Below are 14,829 nucleotides of genomic sequence, written 5' to 3'. Positions count from 1 at the left end.
GAAATAAGAAAGCCTTCCTCAGTGATCACTGAAAAGAAATAGAGGAAAAAAACAGAATGGGAAAGACAAGGATCTCTTCAAGAAAATTAGAAATACCAAAGGAACATTTCATGCAAAGATGGGCTCAATAAAGGACAGAAATAGTATGGACCTAACAGAAGCAGAAGATATTAAAAAGAGGTGGCAAGAATACACAGAAGAACTATACAAAAGAGACCTTCACAACCCAGATAATCATGATGGTGTGATCACTCACCTAGAGCCGGACATCCTGGAGTGTGAAGTCAAGTGGGCCTTAGGAAGCATCACTATGCACAAACCTAGTGGAGGTGATAGAATTCTAGGTAAGCTATTTCAAATCCTGAAAGATGATGCTGTGAAAGTGCTGCACTCAATATGCCAGCAAATTTGGAAAACTCAGCAGTGGGCACGGGACTGGAAAAGGTCAGTTTTCACTCCAACCCCAAAGAAAGGCAATCCCAAAGAATGATCAAACTGCCGCACAACTGGACTCATCTCACACGCTAGTAAAGTAATGCTCAAAATTCTCCAAGCCAGGCTTCAACAGTACATGAACCGTGAACTTCCAGATGTTCAAGCTGGTTTTAGAAAAGGCAGAGAAACCACAGATCAAATTGCCAACATCCGCTGGATCATGGAAAAAGCAAGAGAGTTCCAGAAAAACATCTACTTCTGCTTTATTGATTATGCCACAGCCTTTGATTGTATGGATCACAATAAACTGTGGAAAGTTCTGAAAGAGATGGGAATACCAGACCACCTGACCTGCCTCTTGAGAAATCTGTATGCAGGTCAGGAAGCAACAGTTAGAACTGGACATGGAACAACAGACTGGTTCCAAATAGGAAAAGGAGTACGTCAAAGCTGTATACTGTCACCCTGCTTATTTAACTTATATGCAGAGTACATCATGAGAAATGCTGGGCTGGATGAAGCACAAGCTGGAATCAAGATTGCTGAGAGAAATATCAATAATCTCAGATATGCAGATGACACCACCCTTATGGCAGAAGGTGAAGAACTAAAGAGGCTCTTGATGAAAGTGAAACAGGAGAGTGAAAAAGTTGGCTTAAAGCTCATCATTCAGAAAGCTAAGATCATGGCATCTAGTCCCACCACTTCATGTCAAATAGATGGGGAAACAGTGGAAACAATGACAGACTTTATTTTGGGGACTCCAAAATCATTTCAGATCGTGACTGCAGCCATGAAATTAAGACACTTGCTCCTTGGAAGAAAAGTTATGACCAATGTAGACAGCATACTAAAAAGCAGAGACATTACTTTTCCAACAAAGGTCCGTCTAGTCTAGGCAGTGGTTTTTCCAGTGGTCATGTATGGATGTAAGAGTTGGACTATAAAGAAAGCTGAGCACCAAAGAATTGAAGCTTTTTAACTGTGGTGTTGGAGAAGACTCTTGAGAGTCTCTTGGATTGCACGGAGATCCAACCAGTCCATCCTAAAGGAAATCAGTCCTGAATATTCACTGGAAGGACTGATGCTGAAGCTGAAACTCCCATATTTGGCCACCTGAAGCGAAGAACTGACTCACTGGAAAAGACCCTGATGTTGGGAAAGATGGTTGGATGGCATCACCGACTCAATGGACATGAGTTTGGGTAGACTCCAGGAGTTGGTGATGGACAGGGAGGCCTGGCGGGCTGCCATCCATGGGGTTGCAAAGAGTCAGACATGACTGAGCGAATGAACTGAACTGAGCCAATTATTCAATCATTTGTTCACACAGACATACAACAAATATGTTATCTAAATGAGGGTCTTGTATGTACTGAACTTTGTGCTAAATACGAAAGATAGAAACATGCACAAGCCAAACATGATTCCTGGCCTCTGGATGTTATAGAGCATGGACAACCAAACAGGCAGTTTTAATATAATGAGATGCTTTGTATCAGGAGAAATCAGAGGTGGTAACAAAGAATTTTGACTCCCTAGCCTAGTCAGTGAGGATGGAGAGAAGAAAGTGGACAGAGAATGGCCACATGCTCAATGCTTACTCTGTGCTGTATCGAGTGCCACAAAAAGACCTTCTCCTTCACTTCTCAAAAGAACTCTAGTGTTAAGCGTTCATAACCAAATTTTTTGGCTCCAAAGCTCCAATCGTTCCCTAATGCCATTAAATAAGTCTAACTGGTTATGAAACACACACACACACACCCCGCCCCCCCACCCCTCTACTGAGGCGAGATAAAAGATAGGAAACAACCAGGGCTGAGGTACAGATCCAGCGGAGTCAGAGATGGAAGAGACTCTTCAGGTTAATTCATGCATTTTGGCAAGCGATCAGTAGAGGGCAGCATTGCAAAGCCTATGAATAACCTTTAAGTTAATAGAAAAAAAGTGAGGTAAAACTATAAAAGCTCTTCTTTTTTAAGTACTAAAATTAAGTAAAGAAAATAAATGCACAGAGTTTTCTTCTTACTCAAAAACTTGGGGAAAATATTTCTTTGGAGTCTCACAAAACAGATTACTGTAATGTTACTGAAAGATGAATAAGCCTATAAATATAAAAACTCATTTTCTAAATTATCTTTGTTTTAGCAGCTTTTCAGTTTGAAAATAATCACATATCTTTATATTCCTGACTTATTCCAGCAAATTTACATTAATAAAATTAATTGATCAAGCATATAACTATGCTCACATAGGCAGCCTATAATTAGATCATTCAGTCAGGAACTTAAGCTTTGAGAAAGTGTTTTTAGCAAATGGCAGAAGAAAAAAAAGTTCTTCCAAAAGGAATCACTGTCTGTGCTCCCTCACCTCCCAGTCACTCCACGATCCAGAGTTTTCTGGGTTCTGGCCCCACGAATTAGTCAGTGGCTGCTCAGTACCAAATCTGAAGGACTCTCTGCGTTCTTTGCTTGTGTACCTCTCCGTGGCAAGTGACACAACTGAATGAGTTTCTTCAATGAAACTGACTCCCTGCCTCTAGCATAGCCACGCCACCAGCCTCTTCGACCGTGAACAGTACTCTGTTGTTCCTCTCACTGCTCATTGTTTAAAGTTCACAGTTCCTTGGGGTTCCATCCTCAGCCCTCTTTCTCCTCTCTCACTGGAACCTTTTTCCTTGGAGAATTTCATTCCACTTCCCAAAACTTCATTCCTTGGCCCAGTTCAGACAACTGTAAACTAGCTGTCTCTACTTGGAGATTCCACAAGCCAACACATCATCTTTTCACCAAACGCATGATTCTTCCCATACCCTTTAGCCCTTAGTGGGTCTCTTATTGTCTCTCAAGACAGAAACGCTACTTTCCAAATAACTTATCTCTGTCATCACTGTAACCACCTTGGTTTTGATCAGAAATTACTATGTGAAGGGTGTTTTGACAGCACAATGTGGATTCCCTGGGGCGGGGGTGGATGGTGAGATGAACACAATGCTTTTCCTTTCACTGCAGAACCTGCCCTTCCTTAAGCCTTACACGCTGATACTTCTGTATTCCTTTGATCTGTCTGATCCCTTAAGGAATTTGAGTTTGGGGGTGGTTCAATTATTTGGACTAACACCACACTACTTAAGACTGTCTACCTGGGATTCAAGTCCCCCATTTTACCTCTCTCCAATTCAGCCTTCACACTGACACAGGGTTGTTTCCTACAAAATGCAAAGTGCAAAATTAACCACTTCAGGGACTCCTACTCTCATTATCTACAGGTTAAGGGACCACATGTGACAAGAAAACTGATAGACGCTTGCTTGCAGCCTCCTCTTCCACCACTCAGCTTTCTAGTTTGAGATACTGTTATAGCAAATGAGGAGTAAAGGAGAGGAGAGAGCCAGCTTAAAACTAAATATTAAAAAAAAACTAAAATCATGGCATCTGGCCCCATAACTTCATGGCAAATAGAAGGGGAAAAGGTGGAAGTACTGACAGACTTCCTCTTCTTGGGCTCTGAAATCACTGTGGATGGTGACTGTAACCATGAAATCAGAAGACGAATGCTTCTTGGCAGGAAAGCTATGACAAACCTAGAGAGTGTGTTGAAAAGTGACAAAGGTCCACATAGTTAAGGCTATGGTCTTTCCAGTGGTCATGTATGGTTGTGAGAGCTGGACTGTAAAGAAGGCAGGACGCCAAAGAATTAATGCCTTCGAACTGTGGAAGACTCCTGAAAGTGGGGATAGCAAGGAGATGGAACAAGTCAATCTTAAGGGAAATCAACCCTGAATACTCATTGGAAGGACTGATGCTGAAACTCATCTGAAATTGGATGAAACTCCGGTATTTTGGTCACCTGTTGCAAACAGCCAACTCACTGGAAAAGACCCTAATGCTGGGAAAGATTGAGGACAGAAGGAGAAGAGGGCGTCAGAGGACGAGGTGGCTGCATGGCAACACCGATGCAATGGATGTGGACTTGGGCAAACTTCTGGAGATGGTGAGGACAGGGAGGCCTGGCGTGCTGCAGTTCATGGGGTAGCAAAGAGTTGGACATGACTGGGCGACTGAACGATAGCAAGTGACCTGCAACTTGGACTCCAAAACTAACTTCCCATTCCAACTGACTGGGATATCCATTCCTATCCACTTGCTTGTAGTCTTTTCTTCACCTGTCTACACCTTGCTGAACTGTCACCTACTCTAAAAGTTTCCCGTGTTTTCCAGGAATCCCCTTAGCAAATTGGTTTGTGAAGATTCCAATTATTCATTGGATTCTATCTTCCCACTCAATAGTAAGATCCTTTATTGAAGAGATCACATTTCACTTTTTCTAGTATGCTAAGCAGTGTTAGTAGGGAACTGGGACAGAGGGGCAGGAGGAGGAGGGGATGACAGAGGATGAGATGGCTGGATGGCATCACCGACTCGATGCACATGAGTTTGAGTGAACTCCGGGAGTTGGTGATGGACAGGGAGTCCTGGCGTGCTGCGATTCATGGGGTCGCACAGTCAGACACGACTGAGTGACTGAACTGAACTGGTCAACTTCCAAACCTATGAACTTACCAAATTACCTCCACTCAACAACTCCCTTCCACAGCCAATTAATAATCAGGTGCTTTTTATTCTACTTTCTGTGTATCTCTTGCCTCTGTCTCCTCCTCCTCTTCAGCATCACACAATCCTTTCTCCTTGCTAAGTCTAATGATGACCACGTCTCCTCTTCTACCCTTATGTAAACAAAATTTTCTTAAAATGAGAGTTTGATTACATATATACCTTCAAGCTCCATAGAATAGAGGCAAAATTCTTCATAGTAGTAGATAATCTTCCTGTTCAAACTGTGGTTAGGGAACCAGCAGTAACCAACATCACTTGGGAACACCCCCGCACCCAATTCAGGGTCCTACTCCTGCCTTACTCAGAACCTGTATTTTAACAGGCAGGCCATGTTTATGTTAGTTCACTCTGCCACACCAAGGCAATGGCCCGTGAGGCCTTTCACCCGGTGGCCCTGACTCCCTCTGCCACTCTCTCACCCGCCCTGCTTACACAGAGAACCCCCATCCTCAGAAAGGGCTAACAGAGGACTCTAGAACTCTCTAGGTCTTTTAAGTCTCACAAACCCTTTTTTCTACTTTCTGGTGCCCCTCCACCCACTCCCAAGTTGATTCTCTTAGGTCTCAGCACTGTCATCACCTCTTCTATTAGAGTTCTCCCAACCATACCTCCTTCTCCTTGGTCCCTATAGTCCCAAAAAGACTACATACTATTTTACAATTTAAAATATCTTAGATGTCAGAATCTGTATCTCACTCTTCGTATTCAAAGAACCTGAAAGCAACACCGACATTGGGCTAGTCGCTCAGTCGTGTCTGACTTTTGTGGTCCCACGGAAAGTAGCCCGCCAGGCTCCTCTGTCCATGGGATTCTCCAGGCAAGAATACTGGGAGTGGGCTTCGCTTCCTTCCCCAGGGGATCTTCCTGACCAGGGACGGAATCCGGGTCCCCTGTATTGCAGGCGGGTTCTTTACCATCTGAGCCACCAGGGGAGCATAATTAGAAGTGCTTTACAAATGTCAGTTGAGTTAAACTATAAATGAGCATGAACAGTTTTGATGGAGTAGCCTGGTGTTTTCTATTCTGAGCCAGTCAGTTTCTGCATAGAGGTAATAAATACACATTCTGTTCCTTCACTGCAACAATAAAAATAAACAGAAGTAAACAAGTCAAAGCTAAATTTAGAGGTCCTGTTTCAAGAAATAACTGGTGATGACTCTGGAAACTATTTAATAAAGATTAGTAAACTCAACTAAACAGCACTATGAAATGAAAGTGTCACCTTGAGCTATTTCTGGAAAAATGAAAATTCATCATACAAAGAATCCTTTGACAAGATTATCTGTACAAGTTTAAAGGTAGGAGGAAATTGCCACCTTGGATAATTTTGAACGGCTGATTATGTATGTGACTGTAGGGGCTGGAGTGGGAGGATGTGGTTAGAATCGTTGCCACTACAAGCAGTTAATGCTCACAAAGTAGATCTGCACAGTGACCAAGTAGTAATTTAGAAACCAAAGTTATCTCCATGGGTAAGAAAAAAGGAGGCGTACCACTGACAGATTATGTAATTCTTTCAGAGAAAGAGTCAAGTATGAATTCTCTACTTGAAAAATTATGAAAAGGAGGAAGAGCATTTAAGTGCTTAATTGGCTGGTCTTGAAAAATGGATTTGTAGATAGCAAAGTTTCACTAAATCCTTCATCCTAATTCAAGGTAAAATGTGCCTGAATGAAAAAGTGAAAGAATTTACCTTACGGTTTATGAATTTGTCTGTGCTTATTTTTAACAGCTATATTGCTAAATAATTTCTATATAAATTTCATTATTTATTAAATTCTGGACAAAGTGAACCTTGAGTAAATCGGACACTAAAAATTGGTACTAATTGTAACAGGAAAAGCATCTATGACTAATGGTTAATAAATGACTTCTCAAGTTTTTCACTGACGAAGTCCCAAAGACTAATTCAATGTAAATGCTATCTAATACCTGGGGATCTTCCCAGTCCAGGGACTGAACCCAGGTCTCCCACATTGCAGACAGATCCCTTTACAATCCGAGCCACCAGGGAAGCCCAAGAATACTGGAGTGGGTAGCCTATCCCTTTCTCCGGGGGATATTCCTGACCCAGCAATCAACCCAGGGTCTCCTGCATTGCAGGAGGATTCTTTACCAGCTGAGCTACCAGGGAATCCATCTAATACCCAGGCTACACAGAAGACCAACAATTAAGTATGACATCTAACTGGCAATTTGGTAAATCAGCAAGTTTGAATTTTAACTGGCTGTTAAAGAAATATGTATATCTTTTATACACAGAAAGGAAGAGAAGCTTAAAATTTTTTTTTTAATGATTCATCTTTTCTTGTTTGGATCTCCCTAGCTGATCAATGGTTCACAAAATCAAGTCCTGTCACAGACAGGAAGTACCCACAAGCCATCTTTGAATTGGTTAAGGAAAGAGAATAAAAATGGAAGTTTATTGAAAAAATTGACATAGAAAAAAAGAGTAAGACCAAAACAACCCACATAAATGCTTAAAAAAGAAAGGAGATTGCTAGGCTCAGAAGATATGCAGTATAATTTTCTTTGTCTCAACCACAGTGGAAATGGAACATGAAAACTGATTACATCTCTGCCAAAGCAACTATGTCCCATATCCACTGCTGTCATCAATATTTAGATTCAAATTATTTCAAGTGGATCAAATTAACTCACATTTATGGAGCACTTACTAATTGCCAAATGCTAGGCTATGTGAAATGGAGACAAAGGCTCATTAAAAACTGTGTGTTAGAAAGTTCTTTAGGAAGCGTAGAGAATTTCTCAATATACATTTTATACTTTTCCAATCTCTCAGGATCTACCAGAATTACTTCTGCCAATATTAAATGAGGACATACAAAGTACCAGGGGTAATACAAAGCACAAGGAATATAACGAAAAAGATCTTGCAGGGTTATAAAGAGGCCCTTTGTATGAGTTCAGTCCTTTATCACAGGACTTTTAAAGGGTAGGGCACCAAAAGAGTGACTTCATCAAATTTACCTTTAGAAAGGTGGTTTTGAGAATGGTATGGATGGGATGAAGCAAGATTTTAAAGATAGGCAGATGAGTTACGAGGGTACCATTATAACCCAAATGAAAAATATTTAGAGTCTGATTTCAGGCGGTAGTTAAGGTGACAGAAACAGAAGCGCCAAAAAAAAAAAAAAAAAGACATTTTAAAGAAGACATTTTAACAATTTAGCACCTGTTGGAAATAGGTGTTACTGAAGAGCAACAAATGACAACTTCAGACAAGTTATCCAGCTATCTGTAACTGAAGAGACGAAAGGATCCTTCTCCACAGGGTGAATAGGCTTGAAAAGAAGACAATGAGTTTAGTTTTGGCCAAAGTGAGTCAGAAACAAAAAGTAATAAATTTCAATACTTTGTGGTCATACACTATGGTCCCAAACTATGGGATAATGTTGGATATTTTCAGAGCCACTTAACTATTTGACAAAGTGTACTGATTGACTCTGAAATGTGCCAGATTGTTCCTAAATTTTGGTATGTCTTATGTATTTCCATACCTCATTGAATAATACTGGTTATAATCAGTAGTCATCAAGTAAAATCATCTCAATTTTCTCTCTCAATATAATGGAAATATTGCTATTCATAAAACTGTACTTTCAATTACACCTAAAAGCAGTAAATGATTTCCAAAGTATTTTCAGCTCTTAAGAATACAGTTCTATGCCCTCTAATATTTTTAAACCAGTGAATAAAATAATAACAATTTGTTTGTATAATCTTGATAGTTTTCAAAGCTTTCCTATCCATTGTCAAATCTTAAAAGCCAAATAACAGGTAAGTCTTTAAAACATATGTATGGCAAATACAGAACCACAACTCACAAATCAGATTACAGTTTATGCTGTACACACACATATATTAGACTTGATTACAATACTGTACAAAACTATTTGAAGTTTAGAAAATACTGGTTTATATAATCCTTCGATAACCCAGCTGAAAGGAGAAAAACATGGCTAATACAATTTATATAAGTTTATAATTATATATTAAAATAATCAAAGGGACTTATGAGTATTCAAGCTGAGGGAAAGAGAAAGGGTAGAGACAAAAATGAAAAGCAAATAGAGCCTCTGCCTGTGAAACCTGAGTTCAGTGGCTTGACATAATGGGAAGCTTAACAGTAAAAATTCATCTTTATCCCACAGACATTATGTTTTTTCCTCAAGTAAACTCAAGGTTAATTGTTTTTTAAGTTATACACACAATTCCCTGGGCATAATACAAAATAAGTTTAAAGTTTTGTCTCCCTCAATACTATAAAAGCATTTCCTAACACTTCCAGATCTATGAACTATCACTTTTCTGTATTTCACAGTAACACTTTAACACTGATACCCTATGAACTCATGAGGTTACCTGTACAAGTCTAAGGAAGCCACAAGTATTTACTAATGCAGTAATTTTCCTTATGTAATAGTTATCAGGTCTTAAAAGGTAAATATTCTTATATTCTAGTTGAGCAAAGTAATGGCCAACTTCACATCTACATGTATTGCTATATTAATACCACAATCTCCAAAAAACAGTAAAGCTATTAATATTTACTGACAGATGCAATATTAAAATTTAAAATCAACTCTCTATTATGGGGGGATTCTTTCCTGTGTACTCCTATTTCCAGGAGAGCCCTGAGTACAAAGTCCCTATAGCTCAGAAAACAGAGGCCCAGAAATGTTTTGGTCAGAGCCTGGTTCACAGCGCCCAGTTCTAGTTAGTGTGTTGTTCTGCAGCACAGAATTCAAACAACATTCCACTTTCTCCTCTTTACACTGTTGGATGCTCCTCTTCTGCCTGCTCCTTTCTAAGGAGAAGGAAAGAAGGGCCACAAGTAAATTCAATTAAATTTTGTTGGGCAATTTAGTGTCTCACATTTGACCACATTTCAGAAGTCCATACTATCCCTGACTCTCATTATCTCCTATAGATAAAGCTGGCTTCTATCTTAGTGTTCCCATGGAATCATAATCCATAGTGCATCCTCCTTATTTCATAGTAATAGCAACCTATATATATGTGTGTGTTTATGTTGTGTGTGTGTATCACTGACCACTACAAGTATTTTTATAAAGTTATAAAATACTATAAAACTACATTTAAGTACTTTCTTGATAATCTTTAAACTCTTCCTGAAAAATTATAAAAAGGAGTACTTTCACAGAAATGAATGTGATAATACATATATGAAAAGGGAAAAAAAAAGATCATCCCTATTTCTCATCCTCCATCCTATATTTCAAGATAATTATCTCTTATCTAAAATATATAAAACATGTTTCATAGAAACAAAGTTTTTTAAAATAGGATACACTGTGACTTATACCTAACTTTCTTCACTTATTAAAAAAAAAAATCACACACACTCCTTAGAATGAACAGAAAACCCATTTTTAAGAGTTTCATAACATTCCATCACAACCATTCTTCCTCTTGATGTGCGTTAAAGTTATCTCTAGCTTTTTGCCACAACAAGCAATGCAGTTAATAAACACATTTGTACAATTTCTTATGTCAGACTGAAACATCATCATGCCATTTCACATACACACAGAACCACTCTGCATTAGTAAGAGGGTACTCAGAAGAGAGCCCAGTGTACCAGAGGAACTTTCAATCGAGAAATCCTCCTTGGAGAAAGAGGAGGATAACATATTCTTGACTACTGAGATATTATACTCAAAAAGGATCACAATGTATCCTAAAAGTCCTTAAAATAAGAAAAGTTGGAATTAGAAACAAGGTTCAGAATTTGTATTAGTGGTCTGGAGATCTTAAACAACCAATTACAGTTTCAAAAACATAAAGTCCTTCTGACTTCCAAAGAAAAGCTGCCTAATAGAATGAGTACATTATTTTTTTTAATGCTTAAGTAAAATTTAAAACACACACAAGCCAAATCCATAAGATGCTTGTTATATAACACAAACTAATTTCCAAAATTTGAGATAAATGTGACATTTAGGGTCAGGGTTTATACGAAAATCAAACTCAATATTTAGTGAAAAATTAATATAAGATCAGTATCCACATTATTACAACATATTTACTATTTAAAGATTTTTATTTTGACATATACAGTAAGTCAAGGTCTGTTAAAATATCAAGAAAAATAGGAACTCATACGATGACACACCAAAAACAGCATGATTATTTAAGTGTAAAAAATAAAATCTTAGCTTTCACCAAGGTGACTATGGATATCAAATTGGAGAAAACTGACCACAATGATGAAGAATCATTATATTTCATGTTGACAATCTAGTATTTATTGACAAAAAAAAAAAACACAACCTACAATGGCTGGTTTTGCGAACTACAGAAATTTAAAATGCAGGAGGGGGTACCTTACAAAGCTCTAGTGATAAGTAAATGGACTACACTTTTCAGGTTTTGGCAGACACTATATATTTTCACTCATCCTTGGAAGCACTGCTGAAATAGAAGAGTTCCATCATTCACAGAGGATAAAGGGGTGGTTCAGAACGTGAGAAGAATTTATGCTAACTGCACAGCAGAGACAAAAAGTCCTGGGAATGAAGCATCAGGTGCCTTTCCACATTAGTAGATGGCCAGTACTTTCCCACCAGGCCCCACGATTTTCAGTCATTTCTTAATTTTCTCTTCTCAGTTCTCCATGTTCTCTCTATGAAGTTCTGCTGGTGTTATGCACACACCAAAAACATGTGTTTCTATCTCCCTTCTGGTCTGCACAACTTCTCTGAATGGTATTTCTTTTTCCTTCTTCAAAACAGACTCTTCTCAAAGGAGTTTTCAGTGAGTCTTTTTTGATTCAAAATGGACTGGAAGACAAGATGAAATAAAAGAGCTCTTTTCCTAGTGTTCATGCTAGAAACAAAAAAGGAAGAGAAAATGACACAAAAATCTCTGTGAAGAACATTTCTTATTTCCATTCAAACAAAAAAGAAGAAAACTACCAGCATACCTGTCATTTCACTTCCTTTTCCTTGGTCAATTTTATTGACATATCTGTCTATATCCACTTAATTGAATTGTGATATGTTCCAAATGCTCTAAGTGTTCAAAAACAACTCCCCCCGCACTCATGCATACTTCTTACAGTATCATTTTAAAAGCACAACAGAATTAACAAATTATCAAGAATACATCTGAAGATACCATTTCTAAAACTTCAGTAAGTAGTACCTAGAAAATCTCAATGCAATTCTCTGCCATACAGTTTGAAGAAAATGATTTTTTGCAATGTGTTTAAGTTGCACTGTAACTAGCACCGGGCTCCTGGCACTTGAGACCACTATTCTAGAGAAAAGTGACAAATGTAAGACTTAAGGTGCTCCAGTCAATCAATTGCTTAAGTGGACAGCAGTGTTAAATCTTCATGCCAAAGACATAAATCAGTGTCAAATGGTTAGATAACCAATTAACACGAAAGAAAAAATAACAATTACAAACAAGCTTTTTAAGCATATATTCAGAAATTTAAATTCAATATCATTCACAGATCTAAACATTTGCCATTAGTTTTTAAAATTTGCAACTAGGTAATCTATTATGTCAGCATGCTATGTACCTAAATGTTCTTAGTGAATCTTAACACCACAGAAGTGAAATCTGTGATTCAAGAATAGCCTCTTTTATTTTGAAGATGACAGAAAACATTGCGTAAAAGCAGAAAAAGAAAAAGACAGAAAGATACTGGTACTGTTTCCCAACTGTTCTATCACACTTACAAAAGACTGCTGCCGCTGCGGCTGCTAAGTCACTTCAGTCGTGTCTGACTCTGTGCGACTCCATAGACGGCAGCCCACCAGGCTCCGCCGTCTCTGGGATTCTCCAGGCAAGAACACTGGAGTGGGTTGCCATTTCCTTCTCCAATGCATGGAAGTGAAAAGGGAAAGTGAAGTCGCTCAGTCGTGTCCGACTCTTCGCGACCCGATGGACTGCAGCCTACCAGGCTCCTCCGTCCCTGGGATTCTTCAGCCAAGGGTACTGGAGTGGGTTGCCATTTCCTTCTCCAATGCATGAAAGTGAATAGTGAACTACTCCTTCTCATCTCCCACCTCCCACCAACCACTCCTCACCCCTTCCAAGGAAAAGAATTATTTTCTCCAATAGAAACACAGCAACCAAGTAAAACACATAAGAAGAGTACCTGCAGGACTTTTCTTCCCATAGCTTGTCCCAGGCAAGGATCTTCAGGCACTCGCTCTCTCGTGATCCTCTACCACTTCTTCAGCCATTAGAGAAGCATCCTCAGTGATGGTGGAGGGGTCAGAGGTTTACAGTAGATGTAGCATACTGAGATCAAGGATCATATCCATCTCCTCACAAAAAGGATGGGGCCTTTCAGGTGGTCCAGATCACCACTCCACACCTCTGTGATTACACTCACATGTTACTGTTCTGATACTGAGCAATTCCCACTCTCACCCCAAAAACCCCACCAGAATATACCTCAGAATCTTAAATATGGAAGGTTTTCCCTTTATTAATCATTAACATAATTTATTTACATCCTGACTCATTCCACAGAAGGTGTTGGATTGATACTACCCTTTATTCATAAAGCAATACCTAGAAAATATCCTTACTTGAAGGTATTCTCCACATACATAGCCTCTCTCATAAACTTCACATGCAACAAAGGAATTAGCACTCCCTGTCCCAATGTTTTGGGTAAAGAAGGTTCAGAGAAGTGTGTGAAAATACACTTTGGTTGAGAATCTAGGAAGTAAGGGAAGGAGACAGTTGCTAAGAAGTAACAGAAAAAATTCTACACTACAAAGAAAATTATGGACTTGAGACTATGTGTAAATCAGTGCTTTAGGTAATCCCTGCTAACCTCATGTTGCTCTCTTTTCCACGCAACATTACTTTTAATAACTTATTGTTTAAATAAAAATATACTCCTTATAAAATATGCTTTAAGAAAAATGAAAAGTATTCCTCTCTCATCCCTCCATCCTTTTCCCAAAAGGAGATCATTCATGTCCTTTCATCTTTCTCACTCATATTCAAACATGCATATGATTTATGATCACAAACATACTAAAATACTATTCTCCCAACGCGTTTATTCACTTTATGTGTATCTTGGCCATCTTTGCACATCTGTATATACTGATTCCTGTTAATATTCAACACTCCCTCACATTCCTGGAACACTGGTTCCATGTCCCATGTAACTTAAACAAATGCTCATATTCTAATCTCCATCTTTTAAACGTCAGGTTCTAGGATATTTCCTCAACCTTACTTCTAAATCATTGATTCAACTTTCAGCCCTTCCTCTGAATATTTTTTATTTTAGCAATATTTTTTGTTTCTGAGAACTCTGCAGATTGCTTTCAGAACAAGCTGGCTTATTTTTTAAGCTGCTTCATGATCTTAAATCTCTAAGGATGCAAATTACATTTAGGTTCTACCTACATCTTGCATCATTCTCATTTTCCAGGAGTCAATTTCTCTCAGTTCATCCTCTACTCATATTTTTGGTTTTCTGGTAATCACTGGTCTTCCAAATTTGTTAATGGTATCCCAGAGTTAGCTAAATAGCCAGGGTTTCTAATGTAGATCTGTAGGTCTGTCACTTTCTGAAGGAATCTTCCCTGAACTGGAGAGTTGATTTCAGGATGAACGTGAGTGGGCAGAGCACATCCAGAGGTTTTAATTTAGAATGTATGTCATAAAGCGTGTTGTTGCAAGACTGCAAACAACAGGAAGATTTTACTTTTGGGGCAGACTGTTTTACTGTGTTTCATACCCATGGAAC

General features: G+C 38.7%; 1 protein-coding gene and 1 long non-coding RNA gene across 4 annotated transcripts in view; both read right to left on the bottom strand.

Annotated features, from left to right (window-relative positions):
- Positions 1-14,829, bottom strand: part of MACROD2 (mono-ADP ribosylhydrolase 2) — a 2,333,538-nt gene that overhangs the window by 2,278,302 nt on the left and 40,407 nt on the right. The window lies entirely within an intron of this gene.
- Positions 11,322-13,433, bottom strand: LOC138417296 (uncharacterized). Its single transcript, XR_011248061.1, has 2 exons — positions 13,210-13,433; positions 11,322-11,924 (listed from the first exon to the last, which is right to left on the bottom strand). It is a non-coding gene; the product is annotated as an uncharacterized lncRNA (long non-coding RNA).

This window comes from Ovis canadensis, chromosome 13 (assembly GCF_042477335.2).
Source record: "Ovis canadensis isolate MfBH-ARS-UI-01 breed Bighorn chromosome 13, ARS-UI_OviCan_v2, whole genome shotgun sequence".
NCBI lineage: Eukaryota > Metazoa > Chordata > Mammalia > Artiodactyla > Bovidae > Ovis > Ovis canadensis.
The sequence above is the reverse complement of the archived record's forward strand: the minus strand, read 5'-3'. Positions and strand labels throughout refer to the sequence as shown.